Source organism: Strix aluco, chromosome Z (genome assembly GCF_031877795.1).
Source record: "Strix aluco isolate bStrAlu1 chromosome Z, bStrAlu1.hap1, whole genome shotgun sequence".
Classification (NCBI taxonomy): Eukaryota; Metazoa; Chordata; class Aves; order Strigiformes; family Strigidae; genus Strix; species Strix aluco.
In genome coordinates, this window is record NC_133971.1 from 20,803,520 (window position 1) to 20,823,065 (window position 19,546).

The following is a 19,546-nucleotide window of genomic DNA, read 5'->3' on the forward strand; positions in this document are numbered from 1 at the left end:
TCAGGTAATTCAGTTTTCCTATCCTAGCACATTCTTTGCCAGGTTTTAAATCACAATATGTTTTGATTCAAAGGATTTTAACTGCTGAACTCTGGATAACTGACCTTATGTCTTACTAAACTTAGAGGTGACTAACTAAACCAGACCTGAAACAGTGAACAATTTTACAAAACAGTTTTGCCCACTGTTTTTCTGCAAAGAAAATTCATCAAGGATTTCTGTGTGGGGTTTTTTTGTGTTTTGTTTTGTTTTTTGTCAGGGGGAGGACAGGTAAGGTTTATTTCATTGTAAGAGTGAGTCGGAGGAGGAGAGAGGGGGCTGTTATTTTAAACATCCATGCCCAGTTTCAGATGTGGGAAAGCATTCAGCAGCCATCAATTCACTTTAACACCAAATGCTGTCAAAAAGGCTTCTTTAGGAACTAATAGGTGCTGAACTCTCCTGAAAATCTCATCCTTAGAGAGCATTTTTCTTGTTGGTGCTTGAACAGAACTTGTTAACATGCATGCTTTAAGTCTCCAGCTCCAAACACTATCTTTTCAGAAGCATCACTTTGCATGTGACTTTCCTGTAACCTCATTCACCATTCTTCAGTGCATACTTGACATCATTCATATTTCATTGTGACAAGCTCTCTAAATTCTAATACAGAATACTTTTTTAAAATGTCCTTTTGTGTGATGGTTATCAAGTTTGGGAATCATCATTAACTTATTGTAACTTAATTTGTTAAAATGAATAATACATACTTTTTTTGATAAATGACAGTGAAATATGTAGTCTTTTCCCAGGCATTAGTATTTCTCTGGTGGCAATATATCTTTTGATACATACCACCTTTATATTCTTGTTTATTTTCCTTGGAAATCAATCGTACCAGACATGCTTGCTTTACATTGCACAGTGCTCATTTGGCTGGGTTGCACTGGAATCTCTTCCCTCACAGTTTTTATTTTAAGTTCTTTCAGAATCAATTTGTAATTGGAAATGATACTTTCAAAGGCACAAATAAGTTGCCTTGGATGGTTCCTGACAGAGACAAATGTAAATGCATAATAAACAGAAGCTGTGCTCATATTGCAAAGTAATTCCAAGGTTACAGTGTGCTTTATATCATGACCTTCATGTTGCAAGAAAAGTTTGGAGTATTTCCCTGGTCCTGTCTGAAATCAAAGAGTGCTGACTGTAGCTCTCTGCTCAGTTTACTTTGGAGCCCACACTACCATGTTTTGTGCAGTGGGCTGGAGACTGAATACTTTTTCAGTCCAGGTATCAGTGCAGCAGCAGTACAGTGAGATGCTCAAGTGCTCAACATCAAGTACATGAGCAATTACATTTTCTGCCTGCATTTTATTCTGGCTTCTCTTGAGTCTTGCTAAGATTTTGACACATTCTGGTTTTTGTGTCGTGCTAACTGTAGCCACAGTAACTCATTTGCATTAATAACAACATTCGAGATCAGTATGTCAGTAAGGCTGACTTCCCACTGCCAACCAACACCTGAGATATTAAAAATGTTGGCAAGGGAAATAACAGTGGAAGAATTTCCAAGACAGGTAACTTTATATCATGTTTAGAAAGTAATTCAGTCAACAGTAATAATAAAAAAGTGTGTCACTGACTGAGGACTTCATGAGCTACAGGTAAAACTAAGTACAGGCACTCCCTGTCTGAAGGCTGTATCTACCCCAGGAATGGAAAGGGAAGCAGATGGCTGAAGGGTTGAGCTGGGATGGTGAGATGAGGAGAAAAACAAGGTAGCAAGCTCCTGCAGCAGAGACAGGAAGGATGGACACAGTCACTGCAGCTTCCTGCACGAAAGGACATGAAGACTTTTCATCTTTCCTAGCCATAACTGGCACCAGGCATGATTTAGACCCCCCTCTTAGCAGCTCCAAGCCTGCACTTTGACACAGGAGGGCAAAGTAAGCAGCACATCCCTGGGTGTTCTACCACCACCGGGTGTACCTCTGCCCTGTAGAGTTCTCTGCCTCTGCCAAAACATTATCTTGATGCGTATCACAGGAGCAATGAGTACACAGATACATGCACCTTAACTGTCTGACCACTGCTAGGATGAGGGCTTGTGTATCAAGCGGGACCTGCCCAGTGGTAAGAAATGCATCTCTGTGAGCTCATAAAAACTTCCCCTCCCACCTCACCCCCCAGTTCATCTACACTCAACTGATGCACTGCATTTTTGAAATACACAAACTGTGTAGCTAAAGCATGCCTGTGTAACTACATTGACTTGTAACAGCTCTGAGCCCTTCACAGTATACTTCTGGGTCTCCAGAGCTGCTGGTAGAATTGCAACAAATTATGACAGAAACCAGTCTTTGAAGTATATTATGTTTGTGGTTACTATATATATTTTTTATTCTAGATCATGGACAATATCCTATGTTAGCAAAAATGCAGTTTTTATTTGAAAATCTTGTTCCTCCTGTGCCTTTAACAATGTATGTTGCTAATGACTTCTTCCTTTCTACAGAAGAATTTCTTCTGCAGAATCAATCTTGGCTAATCTGTGGCGAATCCTGTGGTATAATGGTAGCTGGACTTGTGCAAAGCACTTGACACTGTCCCACACGACATCCTTGTCTCTAAATTGGAGAGACAAGGATTTGATGGATGGACCACTTGGTGGATAAGGAATTGGCTGGATGGTCACACTGAAAGAGTTATGGTCAACAGCTCAATGTCCAAGTGGAGAGCAGTGCAAGTGGTGTTCCTCAGGGATCAGTGTTGGGACCAGAGCTGTTTAATATCTTTGGTGGTGACATGGACAGTGGGATTGAGTGCACCCTCAGCACGTTTGCTGATGACACCAAGCTGTGGTGCAGTTGATACACTGGAGGGAAGGGATGTGCCATCTAGAGGAACCTTGACAGGCTTGAGAGGTGGGCCCATGTGAAACTCAGGAAGTTCACAAGGCCAAGTGCAAGGTCCTGCATATGGGTCAAGGCAATCCCAAGCACAAACACAGGCTGGAGAATGAGTGAATTGAGAGCAGCCCTGTGGAGAAGTATTGGGGGTATTGGTGGATGGAAAACAGTATGATCTAGCAATGTTCACTTGCAGCCCAGGAAGCTAACTGTATCCTGGGCTGCATCAAGAGAAGTGTGGCCAGCAGGTCAAGGGAGGGGATTGTCTCCCTCTACTCTGCTCTTGTGAAAATCCACCTGGAGTACTGTGTCCAGCTCTGGGAGCCCCAACACAGATCTGTTGTAGCGGGTCCAGGGGAGGGCCACAAAGATGATCAGGGGGCTGAAGCCCCTCCCTTATAAGGATAGGCTGTGAGAGTTGGTGGTGTTCAGCCTGGAGAAGAGAAGGCTCTGAGGAGACCTTATAGCGGCCTTCCAGTACTTAAAGGGGCTACAGAAAAGATGGGGAGGGACTCTTTATCGGGGAGTGGAGGGATAGGATGAGGGGTAACAGTTTTAAACTGAAAAAGGTTAGATTTAGATTAGATATAAGGAAGAAATTCTTTACTGTGAGGGTGGTGAGGCACTGGAACAGGTTTCCCAGAGGGGCTGTGGATGCCCTGTCTCTGGAAGTGTTAAAAAACAGGTTGGATGGGGCTCTGAGCAACCTGATGTAGTGGAAGGTGTCCCTGCCCATGGCAGGGGGTTTGCAACTAGGTGATTTTTAAGGTTCCTTCCAACCCAAATCATTCTATGATTCTATGATATGTTTAAAAGCAAAGCCACACAACCTGTCTTGTGGGAGGAAGTGTAGGGTGAGGGGATCTGGAGTCCTGAACACTTTATGTGTATCATGACATCAATCCATAGTGTAAAAGGAACAAAACAGAAAAATTTGTTGGTGTGTTCACCTTCCTCAGTCACATTGCAGGCAGCTGCTGTAAGGCATGCCACTGTTTTTCTGTTTCATCTTGACCTTGTTTTCCCACTGTCTATCACATCATTTTTAGGAATCTGAGCTGTCAACTTCTGGCAGCAACTCATGATGGGATAGAGTTAGGTGTAATGGAGAGCTTTTTCAGAATGTTGACTGGCAAATGACCTGAATAGAGTAGATTCAGATGTGATTTTATGGTATCTTCAAGCCCATCTAACTCTGGCTACTACAAGACTGACACTACTTCTTCCACTTCCATTTTTGCGCTGCTGCTTTCCTGTGTTTAGGAAGCTAAGGTCATTAGGCAGAATAAATTTGAAAGAACACTAAGGCAGCATAGCTCCTTAGGGTGGGTTACTTGTCTAAGACTAGTGCAGTGGGCAGAGAAAGATGGAAGAGGAGTGGAACCATCCTTTTCAATGGCCCTGTAGAGACTGCCTAATGCAATTGCAAAACTGTATCCTCAGTGACTTGAAAAATCTGTTTAAGTGTGAGGGGTGTAAGTGCAGCAGTATTCTGAACTTGCATGATAGGAGAAATCTAAGAAGAAACTAATTAACCAGAAAATAGTTTGGAGTTTCATCTGGTACTCAGAGTAAGGTGAAGGACCATGAAGGGCCACTGCTTACCTGGTAAGGAAATGACTTGCATATTGTAGGAAAAATAGTGTGTGATTGTAACTGGTATACGATACCATAAATGTGTTTAAACAGAGATTGTACAGACAACTTTAATTCTGATATTTAAAGAATAACCAGCATTATTAGCATGCAAGTTTAATAATATTTTCCTAAAAAATATGGGCTATGTTTGTGAGCTGTAATGCTGCAGTACTCGGAGCAGCTGCTTTTCGATTTCCCTGGAAAGGCTGCTTGCAATAGCACTCTGGAACACCCCACGCTAAGTGTCGGTGTGGAGCATGGTGTTGAATTCAGCAGTATCACAAAGGTCCTCTCCTGGTGAGCTGCATCTCAGCCAGCAAACTGAACAATGCTAGGGCTCATCCTCTGGGGCACACCAGTGCTGTTCAGGCAGCTTTCTCTCTAGATTGGTGTAGCTTCACACAAAGTGATTATTGTGACTGCTCTGTGGCCTGTGCTAAAATAGTGACGGTGCTTGGGAGTTGCTTCATCCACATCTGAAACATCTTTAGGACCACATTATTGTTCCCACTACAGTGTAGAACTATTCACTGACTGAAATCGAGTATTACCAAAATATCACAGCATGAAAGCCCAGCTGATACATAGTTTTCCTCAGTACCTTCAAATTGCCATGAGAGCTATAAAATCCAGGAATCATCGGGAACCCTTAATTTATATCTCAGTTGAAAAATGAGACCTTCAATACTTTGCAGTAAGCTGAATCATTTAGTTGATAATGAAGAATGCCATCTATTGAATCCTTAATGCTATTCCCACAGGATCTCTTTCTTGCCCTTATGCACTGACCAGGATCTGTCTCAGCTTTGAAAGTTACCTAAACATGTGCCTAAGATTTCTCAAACTTAAACACATGCTTGAGGATCTTTTCATGTGTAAAGGTGTCTTACAGACTGAAAATCAAGATTCAGAAACACAAGTTTATATCCCAAAGTTGCATTGCTCCCAGCTATAATTTCATATAATTACGTAGAAGTAACTTATCAATAATTCAATTGTTCCATTAGTTTTGTGTTAAGGTGTTAATAGAGTTAACTGAGTTAACACATGCATAATTTATCAGTCTATAAGCTAAATAGTTTAAAATGCAATATCCAGACTTACCATGATAATAGCTCATAAAATGTGCTGTCTGCATTGTCTCTAGAGTATCTGGAACACCGAGCTGCTGTAAAGCAACTCAGAGGAGAAACTACTATCCCCAGGGTCCATACACAACCAAGAGATGGAGAGGATTTTGAGGTCAGGCTGAAAGATGCCAATGGAAGGGGGTGTGTTTGGAAAATGTGGGTAGAGTATTAAACCCCAACCTTACCATTGTGTTACACAGTACTGCATTCGAACAGCTACCTTTTCCTCTACTTTTTTTCAGAAAGGAATCACAGTTACACAGTTGAGTTATGAATCCCTCTTACTCTGGGGGAAGCACTTGCCAGGAATGTCCAAAATAACTCCAAGTTTTGCCTGCAGTGCATACCTCCTATGCAGCACTTTTGTACCTAATAGTACCATGTCTGCAGAAGAAATTAACGAGACATGTGACTCACACTTATGTCTTACCCTGAGCTAATTTAAGTTAGTGGGAGCTGCTGGAGGTCATTAACGCCAAAATCTGAGAAGTCATTAATTCCAAACACAGAGGTAAGTGTTTAAGCATATGTGTTTTCTTCTAAGTAACATGGTCCTGAAGTTTAAATGTAACTGAATCTGAAAGATGTTCACTGGACTTATACTTGTTCTGTTAAATATTCTGCAGTATATTTCTTTATTCTATTTTCACTTTTCAGATTGTGATCTTAGTTACCAAAAACAAAAGGTGGGAGGACAAATCACTTCAAAATCTCAAAGAGTTAAATTTAAATTTAGCTTAAAAATACAGGCTGATATTCTAAAGGCATGAGAGGCATTATTCTGTAGTGGTAGTGGTAGTGATATTTTATCTACTCTTAACTTTTTTGTGGTTTAGTTCTAATGAAATCTCCTGTTGCCTTCATTTTTTTCTTTTATTGTTTGTTTGCTTGTTTTGTGGGTTTTTTTGGGGGGTTTTTTTGTTTGTTTGTTTTTTTCTGTTTGTTTTGGATTTCTGAATTAAACTCTTATGTAGCTTTCAATTTGACAAACCAGTTGCATATTTTTTGGTCTGACAATACCAACTAGAAGCCACCATCTAACACAAATGAAATGAACTTGTTTTCTCTGCTTTCTGCCTATTTAAATACTTCCTTTTAGTTCAACATGGGAAGTAATATATGAGACAAATGACATAGAATAAATACAAAATTACTTACTGGGACTCACAATGGTTAATGTGTTTTGCAGTCAGAAAGAAACATTACTGGTGAAGTTTACAATCAAATTAACTGTGGTTCAGATGTGTACCTCTTTCAGTTACAACTACACATTTAATGAGTACTAAAATGCCTTACCGAGTTAGTTTTGTCCTTGTTTAATTTTTACAATATTGTGTGGCAAGGAAGACCAGAAGCAGCCACAGACTAGGAAGACTAGACTATAGCCACAACTATACCACTGGTGACCATGGTCACAGATCTGGAAATCTCAGCAGCACTTGCCAGTGTTCCTCATCACTAAACTTTGATGGCACAAGACCCTCAATGTCTGAGTTTAAAGTCATGTTTTTAGATGTGCATCTGTTAATTCTAACACAAAGTGACTCTACGGAGTTACCTTAAAAATAATAACTGCAAGTGCCTATTCCACCAGATCTTTTATTTCCCTGCTAGGTGGTTGTTTTCATTTCTGTAACTACTCAGGGCCTGCAGTGGTAGAACCTAGAGGAGCTGCAGCTCTGGAATAAGCCAGATGCTGATTAAAGAGCTCCTGCTCTCTTATTTCTACAGAATGAAAGGGAACACAGATTATTTATTTGCAGTGACAGAAGGATGGTTCAGAAAGAAAGTTAGCCTTTTAGCATCACCTACACACACGTTGTTTTTCTCCTTGTGGTTTAATACCTAAAAATACAATCCATTTTTCAGTTATGTCTGAGAATAGAGTTTGGAAATGATTAGTTGACCAAACATGAAACCTCTTACATGTATGAGTTCACAAAGGAGAGACAGGCCATACTTACAGGTAGCTATAATGTGTCAGCTATATGTTAATTTTTTGCTCTTCTGCCCTACTCCATGCTGAGTAACCGTAGATTGTTCTGTTTCCTTTATTTGGTGCTGCTACCACTAAGAAATATGTCCAGGCAGGGTAACGTTTCAGGCAACATGAGCTATCAAGAAGCCATACAAAGCCAATATTTGGTTTCCCTGAGCATGAGACTCCTTTATAAAAGTAAAGGAATATACAGCACTAGCGGGATGCAGATCCCATCAAGCTGTTTCTTCAATAAAAGGAAGGATTTTATACATTTTGAAAAGTGAAACTCCTAGTACTGGGGATTTATATTAACTGATACATCTGTTCAAAGCTACAGCTTGCACTGTAATCATCATAATTTGAGGGAAAAATACATACTTCCCTTATTCTTGTTCCCCAAGAACAGCTCATGTAACTTGCCAGTGAAGTGTTTCCCAGTTAACCATGGTATAAAGCTGTTTTGGGAGTTGTTTCTGAGGGGAGTTTGGGAGCTACAGATTCATTTAGTACCTCCTGGAAAGAGCAACAGCAGTTTTACCTCAGACTCTGGATCTAGTGCTGTCTTTTCACCAGGAGAGGCTAGGGAAACAATTTGTAGGATTTGCGCATCCTTGTCTTTATTCAGCCATAATTTTAGCAGTGTTAGCTCACTGTGTTTCAAACCACAGAGGGCTTGGTATTTATTCATATGTTATTTAGACAAACTATGATTATGAAGTCAGACATATTGGCCTTATGGCTTCAAAACTCCTTCAGCCTTCAAAAATCCTCCTGCCCTTCAAAAATCCTTTTGCCTTTCTAGCACCTCCTAGTCATCTGGAGTGGAATTCAGGCTTTGCACTGACACCTTCTGATCCATGCCACAGAAGATTAAATTAGCTAGTAAAACAATAACTTTTAGTTTAGAAAGAAGAAGGTAGAACAAGAGACTATATGAGATTGGCATCACCGTAATAGTGATATCACCATGTCTTCCTTGAGGGCAAAGTGTGCCCTAGGTCTCTCTGATTTTCTTCTTAGTCTGTGAAGGGGGGTTTCTAGGAGAAGAATCTACTATGTATTCTGTATGAACATGTGATGAATACCTAATGCAACAGACATTATCTTCAAAAGTGTGGGTAAATGCCAGAAATCTGTAGCACATGTTCCTTGGTAATAGAAAATCAGTAGGTTACACACGATACCTGTATTATATATCCACTGATTAATATGTATACTAAACACTCTTATACTGAATTGCCAGTTGTCCTGGTTTTGTTGCAATAGAGTTAATTTTTATTCCTAGTAACTAGAATAGTGCTGGAATAGTTTTGAATTCAGTATGGGATTTGGTATAAGAATTCTGATAATACTCTAATGTTTTCTGTTGTTGCTAAGAGCACTCTTCAACTCCCCATGTCCAGTTCATGAGTACGTGTACAAGAAGCTGGGAGGGAGCACAGCTGGAGCACTGGACCTAAATTAGCCAATGGAATATTTCATATTATGTAACATCATGCCCAGTATATAAAGGAGGTGTGGTCAGGAAGGAGGGGTTGGTTCTCTCTGGTTTCGGGGATTGTGATTCAGGATCTTGTTTTTTTGGGATCACTAGTCGGGAATGTGCTGGGTATGTCAGCAGGTCATGAGCTATCGCATTGTGCATTACCCGTTTGTACTTTCTATTATTCTTATTGTTTTATTTTATTACATTTACTAAAACTTTTTTTTAATCTCAACCTACAAATCCCCTCTTTATCCCTCCAATTCCCTCTCCCATCCCCTGGGCAGGGGGAGGATGAGTGAGCAGCTGGGTGGTGTTTGGTTGCTGACTGGGTTCTAACCATGACAACAGTGAATCTGGAGTCTGAATGCTGCTACTGACACCCTCTGAGTTTTGGCCAGTTAGTCAATATTTTTAAAATTTAAACTTGTTCACAATAATTGTGTTAGTCTGTGATGTCTGAATGTAGAATGTGCTTAATGCTCCAGATACACAAACTGACGGTTACTCTCTCTGTCAGCTTGTTTGGATTAGAATGGGCGACACTTCATGCTATTTCCAATTAAGAAAAATGAGAACAATTGTTTTTTATGGAAAATCCATCTTTGATAGCAGTTTAATAAAAACATCATTATGTTGATCAATGGACATAAAAAAGTAAGGAAGTGAGTTTGGCTGTCTCACTGTCCTGCTGTCTTATACGCTTTCTCAAGTAATCTGTTGATAGATTAAATAATGGATAGGTTTCCAAAAACATGTGTAATATATCACAAGCTTCATAAAATGTACTGATGAGGAAGAAGGTCATATACGTTTGCTTAACAGTTGGAATAAAGTTTGACTTTTTAAGTTGGATGAAGGATTTTTCCTTGTAATTGTTATTTGACATTTGTTAAATAGATAAACTGAAGAGATGCAGCAGGCAATCTTAAGTCACACAGTGTCTGCATCAAGGACATTGTAAGAAAACAATGATACATAACCAGAATCAAATGGAATGGATCCTGAAACAAAGAAAATGGTCATAACCTGTGTAACAGATGATTTGACCAATATTTGATCACTTCTTTCAAAAATGTCCATGGATGGAACTCTGTGGGTCGAGCTAGAGATGACACCATAAACATTTTCTGTTAAGCCTACTAATTTCTTAAATTGCTTTAGATCTCACTGAAATAGAAAAAATAGCCAGGGATCAGCAAAGCCTGATCAAGAAAGAACACTGAAGTCTCCAAAAAGAATTATTTTTAGAGTTATTGTATATTTGTACAGTTATTCTCACAAAGTTATTCTCACAAAGTTATTGTATGAAGATGCAGAGTATCCAGTTTTTTTTACCATATGAATTTAGATGCGTTTTTTTTTTCTAATTCAGGTATATTTTGATTTCTAGTTAATATAAAAGTTTTTATAGGTGAAAAGTGATATTTTTTGATAGTTTAAACAGAGTATATTTATTAGTGACTAAATGAGAGCCAGACAAATATTCACAGAATTCATTGTTTAGGTAATACAGCTGTTGAGCAAATAACTTCAAATAATTTTAAACATCTTTTACTAGTTTGTAATTGATATAACTGATAGAGGAGTTCACAGGAACGTAGTGCAGAAACTCAGTTGTTGCTTATCATCAATTTCATTTATTAATAGACACTGGAAACTGCAGAAAACCTGTAATGTGTGTGCATGCAAGCAGGCTCCCACTGAGCTATGCCTGCTTATGCAAGGGTAAGACATGAACAGAACTATTAGTGTTGTTTCTCATACCTCTTCAATTCTTCCTCCCATTGTTACAGATGTTATGCCTGTATCTAATTAAAGACAAACAAAAGAGGGTTAGACTTCAGATACTAATCAGTGAGAACAGTAGTCAAGTTGGGACTGCACACAAAGGGGTACTTCTCACTCATCAATCTCTCTTCCTGTCAATACAATTGTTGTATATTTCCTTAAACTGTATATACATACATTTGACATGGCTAACCCAAGCATTTTCTGTTAGGTGAAATATCATAGTATGTTTTACTATGTATGTATGTTGCCCCTTCTCTTTTACAATATTTGACCCTCTTACACTCAATGCATGTCTCCTAAATCTTACAAATATTGGAATAGGCATTTCTTGTTGGTGGGTTGGTTTTTTTTGTTTGTTTGGTTTTTTTTTTTAAGATATATTTCCTTTTGCCTGATTTATCTTTGCCATTAACCATTGCAGTTGGCTCCAGTGATGTATTAGGTGTATTGATGATGATGCTTTTGCACAGGGACCTCTTAATTATGGGTTGGAAAGCAACTCATGCAGATAAAGTCTCAAATCTTTCATTTTACCAATGAAAATCACTTTTGTCAGTTTGGGAAAATGGTCGCTTTTGTATTTGAGTATTTCTTTTTGGTTTATAATATTTGTGCCATGGGAATCCTCATAAGATTAACCTCTTTGAACATGGATAAATTCTAACCTAAAAACTTGTGTGCTCCTGCTTCCTATGATATTGGCATGTAAATGTTCTAGTTTATGGCTCACTATAGGTTTTCACTGCCTTACTACTGCTACTATTATTATTATAAGTTCACCTGAAATTATGATAGTGAGATTTACTTGGAATTCTGGAAATGAATGAGTGAGGGAAGTATGGTTATCATGTGCTGACCATCTTTAAGTTGGTCTGCAAGACCTCTCCTAAAAAAAACCTTATGCAGGCTTTAGAATGAAATAGCAAATTTTCTTTGTTGTTTTGTTATGCTGCTGAGAATATTAAGAGTTTATTTGTTGTCATCAGTAATGCCCAAGGATGTAAGTCTACAGTGAATACTTGAGGGAAAAAAAAAATAGCAATGCTTAGAGTAAACTAACTTCACAACAAGCATCTTACATTACAAATTACTGACAATGAACAATTTATCCAAGTTTTTTAGACCCTGTTTTTGCCCCTATGTTTTGGTTTTTTTTTTTTTAAAACACCAAGGTAAAAAGTCACACACACACACCCCCAAAAAAAAAGAAGAAAAAAAGAACTGTAATGAAATGATGAATTATGAACTAAACTTCATTCTGATTTCCTCTGTATATGTATGTTTGTATTTCACCTAGTATACAAACAAATGTTCCACTCTTTTACTGTTCCTAATGCAAAACATTTTCTAGACAACTATTATTAACAGGGACTGTCCATCACAGTTAATAACAACCCAAATTTGTGTTTTACAGTGACTGTACCCAAGTGGTTTTTCTATGGCTACAACATTTAGATTGTGCAAAAGAAACTTAGATATCTTAATTTGGAGAGCAACATGTCAAGCTGACCCTTAAAGTTGTACTTTCCTAAGTTTCCCTTGGATTCTCTTTTCCTTCTTTGGCTTCTTTGATATGAATTATTTCAAATGCAATTAGATCATCATCATATATCATAGCAACTTTTCCTGTCACAAGCACCACGCTCCCATGTGGTAATGAATATCCAGATTTTTGGGGCTGTACTTTAGGCAATATTTATACCTTTCAAACTGTCCACATAAGATCATTTACTGAGTCTCATTTCACCCCAAAATGCTTTTTTCAGTAATCTGACATTTGGCATTTGGATAAAGTACTCCATTCACCTCACTGACACCTTGCCTTTATACTTGAACACTGTTGATGTATGTGCCCTATTAAGAATCTGTTTCTAGTGTGGTAAGCCACCAGCAAATTTTCTCTTTCTGAAGAAATCTGTATTAAAATAACTTTATTTGATCCATTTATCTCATGTAAAGCACATATGTTTATAAGCATTTTCTGTTACATATTTAATGTTACTATCTCTCTTGCCCTACAGATCCAGCCAGAGGTTTCAAAAAGCACTGATGGCTTTGGACAGCGAGTTTCCTATTTTTGTGTTAGTCATGTTATACTAACAATAAATGTAGCAGCCCACTATGCAAGATCTTTAATAAAACTAAAAACTGGTGAAAAATATCATCATGGCCAGCAGGCATGTTGACTTGGATATTAGATATCTTTTATCTGTGTCAAGTAGAACTGATCATAAGGAATATATTTCATTTAAAATAAGCTAGAGTCATAGAATTAGAATGGCATTCATTCCAGATGTACAAAATGGGCACAGATACACATATGGGGCCTGAGTATGGAGGAGGGGAGAAAGGAGCCCTGATTTAACTACTGAAAAATGTATAATACACAGAAGACACAGAGTGTCCCAGACACCTCAAAAAAATTGTGTCATTGAGATCTCTCAAGGATTCCTAGGCTGTGATACATCTTGCATCTCGGGCTCCTGTGTAATATCCCATATTCCTTGTGACTTTGTGGTGGTTTTGGAGCCTGCAATAGCACAATATTTCATTAAGAACTGTAACTTATGACAAATGCTAAGAAGTTCTTGGACTTTCATCTGTCATCTTCAGAAAAGCATTTGAAGGAGCACCTATAGCTGAACTTTCAGAGAATGAAATCATTAAAGATTCATATATCCCCATGTTTTAATCTAGTTTGGACTGTTGACCTTTATTTATTCATTGCTAGGATTTCTCATCTTAGAGCATGCTGAGTTACAAAAACTGCTCTTGGCCCTAACTTGGAAAAAAGTCATCAAAACTTCTTTTACTGCAACCCACTTTCTGAAGAAGTCAACAAGTCTAAGCAAATTATTCCACAGGGGAACCCTGCTGGGGCTATGTGTGCCATGCCCATCTTTTTCTGTTAATTCTATTTTAAGTGAAACTCAAGGGCAGATCCTATGTGGGGGATGGTAGGGTCCATCCCCACCTGAACTTCATAATGCTCTGTAAAGTCTTCCTAAGTCTTATTTCAGGCTGACTTTGGGGTTTTGAGCTAAAGCACGCATCAGCACCAAGACTGGTACCAACATGCATCAGAACAGGAAACAGTCTCCACCTGCACTTCAGGCCTCCAAGACTGATCCAAAACTAAAAATTGCTAGTGCTGCCACTGAGCCTGGATATTGCTCAAGTCATCCAAAACATCATGCAGAAGTCTTGATAGTGTGACTGCATCATTTAAATTCAGAGGACTCTGTTTACACCAGTCCAACAAACCCCCTGGTTTACATATGCTACTATTAAAACGATCAGAATTAGAATGTTGATTTCACAACCATACTAATTAAAATTAAAAGTGCTGTCTATAGGCTTGCTAAACCATGTTGTGTACTGTTCATGCAGTATCCAACACGGAATGGAGTTGGTTCAGTGAACTTCGTAGCTGCTGTTTAAGAAGTTTTGTAGTAAAAGTGATATCATCAATCACCTCGTTTTTTTCATCAATATATGCAGAGCTAGTGGCTTCCCAGAGTAAAGCAGTTCAAACCCAGATCATATGCCTTCTTTTACAAGTAACTCACTTAGTAGATTTAACTTTATAAAGGATAACAGTTAGGCAAAAAAACCAGAGCCAAGAATATAACACTTAGATAATTCTTATATCCTTTTGTTCCCATCAAAAGATATTGTAACTACATATTCTAATTTATAGAAGCAGTTGTTTTTGAAGAGAACTAATCACAGCAAGTTAGTAAATTTTTAACAGGTGGAAATTTAGATGGCGTCAAATTCAAAGCTCTTAATGTGCAGCATTTTAGCAAAAAACGTTTATTTTAGTGCAATACTACTCTCTGATCAGAAACTATGTCACTATTTCTCATCTAAGACTCTTTACAACAACTCTACATATCTGATTCTGGTGGTGCTTGAATGGATGTAAACCAAAAATAGTTTCACTGAAGCTTATGAAGATCATTAATGAGAGATTAACATGGGGAATCAGGTCCCTCATCTAACAGTCTGTCTATTATTGTGTCATTGCCAAATTCTTTTTTACCTTTACTGTGACTCCTAATAAATGCCTTAGTCTTTTCCTCCTTGACTACTACAGTTCCTTATCGTAAAAGCCTCCTAAAATCCTACTTTTTGAATGTCAAGACATCCCACTTGATATCCCATTCCAGGAAATAAAAACATCCACTCTCGCCTTGGTTTCCTATTCATCTTTAAGGCCAGTTAAAAAGGCCTTTCTGTTTTTTAAAATGATTATGCTATGGTCCTGTGCCTCCTATATACACAACTACAATAATTATGTCGTTCACTCCTTTCATTTTGAGAGTAGGTTTTTATACTCTTCATCCCCTAAGTCTCTGTATTCTTTTTCTTACATCACCAGAAACTGATCAGTGTTACATTCCATCAAAAGTATAAAATGCAAAGGTCACACTCTAGCCAACATGTGGCTTGTATGGCAGGACCAGAACTAAAACCTCAGAATCAAAACAGCAACACCAAAATCATATCTATTGGGTGCCTAGTGTACCTGATGTACCACCTAAGAACACTGTTTCTTTGCTCAACGGATCTGTCTTTGCATCTATCTTTGTAAACTCATGGCATATCATTTTAACTGACTCTGGACTAAACAAACTTTCTAAATGAGAAAAACAAGCATGCATGAAGCTTTTTGCCTTCTGCTAAATCCATAGAGCCACAGTATTTCTAACTCCTTGCAGCAACTCCTCTATAATCACTTTTCTGAACAAGCTTGTCTGATTTGCAACCTCCTTGAGCTCACGCTAAGGCCTAACAGTCTAATCAAGCCTCCTTAACAAGTCAGTTGCTTTGTTCAAGGCTCCTTGCAGAACAGAAAGAGTTTCTTGCATCCCATGAGTATTTCATTATTCAGCTGGCACTGCTTGTTTGGAAAGGAAGTGTAATAGCCATGAGATGACTTTTCTGCAGACAGCTGCTCACAGATCCTAGCTTGACAGCCATGAACCTTTTGTGTCACAGCCCCTGTCTGCTTGTTTCAGTGGCCACATCATTAAATGACGTGCCAAATGCGTGCATCCACATAAGGACTAAGCTGTAGTCATGGGAACTTAATCAGATAACATTTCCTGTTGCTAACCTTCAATGTCATACCAATAAGTCTTGATTTTGAAACACATCAGCTTTCATTGTCTATATGACCATATGAAACATTTCATATGAGATATGTTATTTTCCTTCCTCACAAATATGCCTCAAACAGTAATTTGAAGCACACAGCGAATTTTAGCACGTCCATAGACCCATGTTAGCAAATTGCATATTTTCTTGTATCAGTCTTCATTTCTACCATTAACTTTTACTGATTTTTAACTGTTTAATCTATTTTTTAAAAATTTGAAATAAAAGGAAATACTCCAGAGAAAATTTCTTGAATTTGTAACAGAATTTTTACAACGTATATAAGAATATACAGATTTTACAAATCAGCCTCAGTAGTCTATTATTCCCCATGGGAATGTTTCCAAAATAAACTTTTCTCTTAAAATTCAAGGGGAAACGTTTTCTTGTTCATGCTAGTATAAATAGAATTGTGGTACCGTGTATTTTTGTGTACATGCAAGACATATCTGATTCAATGTATTTCATAGTAACTGTAGGTAAATTTGAAGAAGTAAAATTGAATAAATGAACTTAATGACACAAAACGAACTTAGTCTTGGTGAACACCTTCTCTTTCTACAAACACGTATAGCTTCAAATTGAATCATGTCATTGGTTCTTCCACACCTGTTAAGTTCTGTAAAACCGTAGTTACTAAAGAACAGCAGTGATCTTTCAGTAGTGTAAGGGATGCTACCTTTCTCCATATATCGTGGAAAGTGCCTGCTAGTCTGCAATTGTGGAGTTGTGTGGCTGTAACTATCACAGACAAGGTTGTGCCATTAAAGATCCTTTTGCCAGCTACAGGCAAAGACTAGAGACCTATTTTAAATCTGTAAGAAATTGTCTAGAGAACAACCAAGAAAAGCTGTTCTTGAAGCTTGGAAACTGCTGGCTTCCTCTGCTTAGATATATTAACAGAACAGTCTATACTTTTACTGTATTGCCAGGATTATTTGGACACAAAACACGATGAGGCATGTTACTTGGGAGGAGACCATGGATATAACATGTGATGCAGATTAAATATCTTTCTGGCATCAGCTAAGCACTGGTAATTGACATAATATATTACTCAAATGACTCTATGAGTTATTATTTACTTTTATGTATTGATAGTATTCCTGTAGAGGCAGCAGGTAAGATTTTCCAGTAGAGATCAGATTTTGTTGAAAAGAACATAGGTAAAGTATCTGATCCAAGCTGTGGTACTACAGACTCATCTTCCAGCCTCTGAAATTCCCATAGTGTGATAATTGTAACACCTTTCATGTGCACGACAGAAAAACAAGTCTGATTTTCCCCTAATTGCTCTTACTTTTACAGCTGACTTGGAGCACTGTCTGGATCGTGGTGACTTTTTTAGAAAACGGTGTTTACATAGTTATTCAGAGTGAAAGTTAAATCTGCTGTCTGGCGAATGTGCCAAACTGTCAGCCCAAACAGGGTCATTGTGTCTAGAGACTGGCATTCTGTGCAAACTACAATGTCCAGGAACTTCAGAAAAAGCTTTCAGAAGGACGAAACCAGCATTTTTCTGCCATTACAAGAAACTGACTCACAGTGCTTACTTAGGGGCTGAGCAAAGATAATGTTCCAGGTGGAACATACAACAGGAAAGTGGTAACAAGCTGTTTAAAAAATGTCTGGAGGAACTAGTCTAGCTCAGTAAAACATTTGCACATGGACTGGTCTCTGTTATGGCACTTCATTGGTGTCAGCTTATTCAGATTTTTTGCCTAACAGAAAACAAGGCTTTGCAGTCTCTGCAGACCAAACTCCTGTGTTGGAGGAGGGAGGACCTGGGACACCACTTGGAGAGACCAGTGTTTAGGGCGGAGACTATTTTGACCACAAGCCTTCTTTAGCAAATGTTTGAATTTGGGCTTGAACCTAATTACCTAATTTTCAGAGGTTTTGATACAAATGTAGTGACCATTTAGGAAAGGTATAAAATACTACTTAACCCAAACCCACAACATTTTTGGGACAGGAAATATATGCAAAATCTGTACTCGTAATACCACACAGCAAATAGATATACTGTACCATTCCATTCAGAAATGGTAGGGCAAGCACAAACAAAATCTAAAATTTCTTAATTGGAATATATTCTAATTAAGTAATTGTCAATTATTCTTACTTCTCAGAATGGCAATAAAATCAGCACCTAAATTCAAAGATAATTTTGTAAACTTTAGTGTTCTTTACTAACTCTCCAAGGAACTCTTCCAATTTTACTGGTATATCATGTTCATTAATTTAGCTCCTGAGTGTAAAATCTGAGAAGATAAGCTGTGCTATAGAGACAAGAGAAGAAGGGAGAATATTGTGGGTTGAGCTCAGAGGGCACCCGAGCACCACACAGCCGCTCACTCCCCACTTTCACCTAGGGGCTGAGAAGGGAAAGTAAGCTAAGACACCACTCACTCCCCGCTTCACAGTGCTGGGAAGGAGGAAAGCGAAAGTCACAGGAAATTGACATAAGGAGGGGGAAGGATGATCTCATCCTTTAAGGCACAGGCAAAAACCAGACTTGTTAGGGGAAGGGAAAAACCCATAAAATTTAATACAGTCACTAACAACAACACATAACAGACAGAAGGACAGTGAGAAACATTACTACATCCGGAAAACACCTTCCACCATCCCTCCCTTCTCCTGGGCTCAGCTTTGCTCTCGATGATTTCTCTACTGCCTCCCCCCCAGCAGTGCAGGATACAGGGAATGGGGGGTGCTTCCCCCTGCTGCTGCTTCTTCCACCTAGGGGAGGGGGGGAGCTGCTGGCATTCTCCTGTTCCAGCACAGTTCCTCTCTCAAGGGAGACAGTGCTCCACAAACTCTCTCTGACATGAGTCACTCCCACAGGTGTGTGGGTCACCCCTGTGTGTTGCAGCCCTCCCAGCGCCAAACTACAACAGCGGGGCCCTCTTCCCACGGGGTCACGGCCTTCTTCGGACACAGTCACCTGTCACAGTGTGGGGCCCCCACCGGCCGCAGATCAGCTTCTGCTGCGCCGGTGACCTGCATGGGTGGCAGTGGGGGAGTGACCCTGCCATCTCACCACGGGCTGCAAGGCACTCTCTCCTTTCCCCTCCTTCACTGTTTGTGACCTGTATTTAGTCCCATTTAAAAAAGAAGGAAATCAGCACATAGAACTGAGTGTAATGAAGCAGAAGTATGGATCACTGCCTACAGTTTATTTGTCTCTGCCAGCTGACTGAAGAAGCTATTATTTGATGCAGAAGAGTGAACTTTCCTTCAGACAATTGTCTGTTGGTGCAAGAGATTGCTGCACAGGGTATCACTGTATATGGCAAAAATAAATAGGAAGAAATGGGGAATAGTTAGCAGAGAAAAGCTTTTTGTTTATGTAATTTCAAGGATAACATCCTTTCCAGTCATCTTTACGATATTTCTTTTAGGATTAATTTCTTGTTTCAGTCCTTGAAAACTTTATTTCTTTTAAAAGAAATTCATTTTTACT